Source organism: Otolemur garnettii, unplaced genomic scaffold (assembly GCF_000181295.1).
Source record: "Otolemur garnettii isolate 467f Iridium unplaced genomic scaffold, OtoGar3 scaffold00109, whole genome shotgun sequence".
Classification (NCBI taxonomy): Eukaryota; Metazoa; Chordata; class Mammalia; order Primates; family Galagidae; genus Otolemur; species Otolemur garnettii.
The window spans coordinates 2,849,736-2,854,997 of NW_003852504.1; the positions used below are offsets into that span (position 1 = coordinate 2,849,736).

The 5,262-nt window shown below is 36.7% G+C and overlaps 1 pseudogene; it reads right to left on the minus strand.

Moving 5' to 3' along the window:
* Positions 1–3,314: 3,314 nt before the first annotated feature.
* Positions 3,315–3,408, minus strand: LOC111727504 (annotated as a pseudogene).
* Positions 3,409–5,262: the final 1,854 nt, after the last annotated feature.

The following is a 5,262-nucleotide window of genomic DNA, read 5'->3' on the forward strand; positions in this document are numbered from 1 at the left end:
TATACCAACAAGTACCACCCTTGTGATTATCATTTTCTGAATTCTTAGTCACTCTTCCCCTTACTCTAAGAACCAGCTCACAAGATTCTCTGATGTTCCAAGTCCTGTCCTCATCCTAGGTGTCCTCGACAACAGCCACCTGAAAGAACCACCTCTTACCCTCTGGCCTCACACTGTTCTGATCTTGAACTTCCTGTCCCCTTCACCACTCCCAGTCACTTGGCACCATTGAGCACAGTTTCACCCCAAAGGGCTCAGTGCCAGTAGCCTGCTGAGACCAAATCTAGCAAAGGCTGGGTCCCATGTCATCTGCTTTTTGGCCTTACAGAGGAGCCCAGCCTCACAAACTCTTCCTTTTCTCTTCCCTTCTTTCCTCATCCAGCTGGGATCATGGACATATTGCTTCAGTACTGACCACATCCTTATCCCCTAGCCCTCCAAATACCACATCTGCCCTTGTTAGCCCCAGTTCTGGGTCTCTCCAGGAACCAACTTTTCCAATCACATAGTGAGAAAGGAGCAGCACCAAACATGGATGGCTCTGTCAGAATTGCCAACCTCAGCTGGGCCCTCAGGCCACTCGGCAATCCTTTCAACATTTCCTAGGTCATTTATTTACTCCCACCTGTGTTCCAAGATTCTTCATCACTCTCCTAAATTAATGGCCCCTTTCACTTTACCTTTACCCCACCCTGTACAATGTCTTAGATTCTCCTTCCTAGAGGAAATCGAGGTGAGTTCCAACTCCTTGTTCCATACCTACAAAGTCTCTTTGGGCTCACTAGCTGTCACTTCATACTGCTGACATTCCTAGTCTCAGAAGTCCCTATTGTAGTTTCTCCACCCTTGCTCTGCCTCTTCTCCCTTTTGTTTCCCCTTCCCACCTCCCCTAAAACTCTGCTTGCTCTATTTTTAATTCTCTTGCCTGAATCTTCAGTGTCCCCATCCACACTAGCTCCCTTATCTCAGGTTATTGCTCAACTGTCCCTCTTCGTTAGAAATCTTTCCTTGACACCATTGCCCTCTTCATCTACTATCAAAACTCTCCTCATTCTTTTAGTTTTAAAATCAGTGGTCTATACTCAATCTCTGGTTCCTCATCTCCTATTCTCTTCTAAACTCAGTGTGATCTGGGCCTCAATCATACCCTCCATTGTGCTCCACTCACCATGGTTACTCTTCACTTTACTCTTGATTTTACTTTTTATTACAGCTTTATTAAAGCTTCTAATAAATTGCACATATTTAAAATATAAATTTTAATGATTTGGGGCACATGTACACACCCATGAACCTATCACCTCAATTAAGGTAATGAAAATCTATCACTAACAAAAGTTTAAGATACACCTTTGTAAACCAACTATCCCATAAGCTGTGCTTAAGCAACCATCAATCTTTTTTGTGACCATAGATTAATTTGTATTTTCTAGAATTTTATATAAATCAGTTCAGACAGTATGTACTCTTTTGTCTAGCTTATTTCTCTCACAATAATTATTTTAAGCCTCATCCATGTTTTGTATGCATCAACAATTTGCTCTTTGAAATTGCTGAGTAGCATTCCATTATACAAATATGCCACAAAGTTATTTTTTCACTCACCTATCAATGGACTTTTGGGTTGTTTACAGTTTAAAAGTATTTTTAGTAAAGCTGCAATGAATGTTCATGTTCATGGGTCATTTCTCTTGGGTAAGTATTTAGAAGAGGAATAAGTAGGTTGTAAGTTAGGTACGTGTTTAACTTTTTAAAGAAATTACCAGGCTGTCTTTCAAAGTGGATGTACCATTTTATTTTCTCATTAGAAATGAATGAAACTTTCAGTTGTTCCACATCCTCATTAATATTTTTCTGGTCAGTCTTTTTCATTTTAGACATTACAATGGGTATGCAGTGATATCTCATTGGTTTTCTTTTTTCATTTTTCTTTTTCTTTTTTTGCAGTTTTTGGCCAGGGCTGGGTTTGAACTCACCACCTCCTGCACATGGGGCCAGTGCCCTACCCTTTTGAGCCACAGGCGCCACCCCTCATTGGGGTTTTGATTTACATTTCTTTAATGACTAATGATGTTAAACATCTCTTCATGTATTTATTTCCTATCTATATTTTTTCTTTTGAGAAGAGTCCAATCTATTACCCATTTTTATTGTCTTGTTCTTATTATTGAATTATAGGAATTATTTCTATATTCTATAAGTCTTTTGTTACATATGTGATTTGAAAATATATTATTCTGGTATGTGGCTTGCTTTTTTATTAACAGTATATTTTGGGAAATAATAGTTTTTATTTTGATGAAGTCCAATTATAGATTTTACTTTTATAGCTCATGCTTTCCATAGTCTATTTAGAAAATCTTTGCCCAATGCAAAGATTAATCCTAATCTGTGTTCTTCCAGAAGTTTTGTAGTTTTAGTTCTTCCTTTTAAGTTTTTAATTCATTTTGAGTTAATTTTTGTATATTGCATGAGATCAGAGTTGGGGTCCAATTTTTCATACATGGTCATTCCATTGTTATAGCATTGTGTTTATTAAATTTCTTTGGTACCTTTGTCAAAAATCAACTTACTATATATTTATGGGTCTACTTTAGATTGTTTATTCTGTTCTGTTAATACGTTTGTCTATCTTTACAATAATACTACACAGTTTTGATTATTACACCTTTATAGTAAATCTCAAAAGCAGGTAATTGGCTATTTTTTTTTGAGAGTCTCACTTTGTCACCCTTGGTAGAGTGCCATGGTGTCATAGCTCACAGCATCCTCAAACTCTTGGGCTCAAGCAATTCTCTTGTGATAGCTTCCCAAGTAGCAGGGACTAAAGGCACCCACCACAAAGCCTGGCTATTTTTTAGAGACAGGGTCTTGCACTTGCCTAGGCCGAGGCTGGTCTCAAACCTGTAAGCTCACACAATCCACCCACTTCAGCCTCCCAGAGTGCTAGGACTACAGGTGTGAGCCACCCTGCCTGGCCTCTGGCTATTTGTTATTTATTAAAGTTGTTTGGGGTACATATTGGTCCTTTGAATTCCTATGTAAATTTTAGAATTGGCTTATGAATCTCTAGAAACAAGGCTGCTGGAATTTTGAATGGAATTCTGATGAACCTTTAGACCAATTTGGAGAGATCTGATATCTTAACAATATTGAACCTTTGAATCCATAAACACGATGTAGCTCTCCATTTATTTACATCTTTTATTTTAAAACATATTTCAGCAATATTATGTACATATGGTATTTCTATCAATCTTTGGTAGAATTTATCAGAAAATTCATGTAGGTGTAGAATTTTTTTTTATTTCTTTAAATTTATGGAACGTGTCACGAATTTGCTTATCATCCTTGCGCAGGGGCCATGCTAATCTTCTCTGTATTGTTCCAATTTTAGTATAAGCAAGCACCTAGGTGTAGAATTTTTTTTTTTTTTTTTTTTTTTTTTTGCAGTTTTTGGCCGGGGCTGAGTTTGAACTTGTCACCTTCAGCATATGGCGCTGGCACCCTACTCCTTTGAGCCACAGGTGCTGCCCTAGGTGTAGAATTTTTTATGTGGAAAAGTTTTTAGTTATAGATTTGATGTCTTTAATAGATATTGGGAATTACGAATTATCTCTTTCTTTTTGAGTGCACTTAGGTAATTTATGTCTTCTAATAAATTTGTTCCTTTCATCTAAGTTGTTGAAATTATCAGCCTAAAATTGTTTATAATAACCTTTTGTTATTCCTTATTATATGGATAATCTATAGTGGTGTCATAGCTCTCATTCCTGATATTGATATATTGTATCTTCTTTCTTTTTTTCCTGAGCAGTGTGGCTAGAGGGTTATCAATTTTATTGATCTACTCAAAGAACTAGGTTTTGGTTTCATTGATTTTCTGTTTTATATTTTATTTATTTTCACATTTATCTTTATTTTTCTTCCTCTCTCCTTACTTTGGACTTAATTTGCTTTTACTTTATAATCTCTTAAGGTGAACATTTAGGTATTGATATGAGACCTTTTTATTTTAAATTATAGCCATTCATGATAATGCAAGATATTAAATCTCTCTATTTTTATTCACTTTAAAGTATTTTCTTTTTTTTTTGTGATTTCCTATTTGAGGTATGGGTTATTTAAATATATTATTTTTTAACATTTGGAGACTTTTCACATATATTTCTGTTACTGATTTCTAATTCAATTCTTTTTTTTGTCAGAGAACATATTTGTGTGATTTCAATATTTAAAGAAAGTAATCAGGCTTGTTTCATGGGTCAGAATATTGTCTATCATAAATGTTGTATATGTACTTGGAAAAATATTTATTCTGATACTTCTGGGTAGAAAATTCTATAAATGTCATTTAGGTCAATTTCATTTCTAGTCTTCTCTCTAAACTTGCTGACTTTCTGTCTACTTTTCTATCATTTATTAAGAGAAGGTGCAACAGTTTGTATGTTAACATTTGACCCCTGCTGTTGGAGGTGGAGCCTAATGGGAGGTATTTGGGTCATGAGAGAAGATCCCTCATGAATAGATTAATGCCCTTCCTGGGGTAGAAATGAGTTACCTCTCTAATTAGTTCCTTTGGGAGCTGGTTGCTATAAAGCACTTGACATGACCCCCACTGACTTCCTCTCTCGTCATGTGATCTCTACACATATTGGCTCCCCTTCACTTTCTGCCATGAGTGGAAGTAGCTTGAGGTCATCACCAGTAGCAGATGTGCTTCTTATTCAGCCTGACAAACCATGAAACAAATAAACTTCCTTTCTTATAAATTACTCAGCCTCATGTATTCCTTTATAACAACACAAAAATGGACCAGTACAGAAGGGTATGAAATCTTCAACTATAATTGTGAATCTGTCTAAACTTTATCAATCTTTGCATATGTATTCTTGAACCTCTATTATTAGATGCATACCATGTAAGATTGTTATGTATTTTTGATGAATTGACGCTCTAACACTATTAAATGATCCCACTGACCTGAAATATACTTTGCATGTACTCAAATAGCCACTCTAGCTGTGGCTCAGTGGGTAGGGCACCAACCCCATATACTGAGGGTGGCAGGTTCAAACCCGGCCCTGGCCAAACTGCAACAACAACAAAAAAAATGGCTGGGTGTTGTGACAGGCACCTGTAGTCCCAGCTACTCAGGAGGCTCAGCCAAGAGAATCACCTAAGCCCAGGAGTTGGAGATTGCTGTGAGCTGTGATGCCACAGCACTCTACCAAGGGTGATAGAGTGAGACTCTGTCTCTAC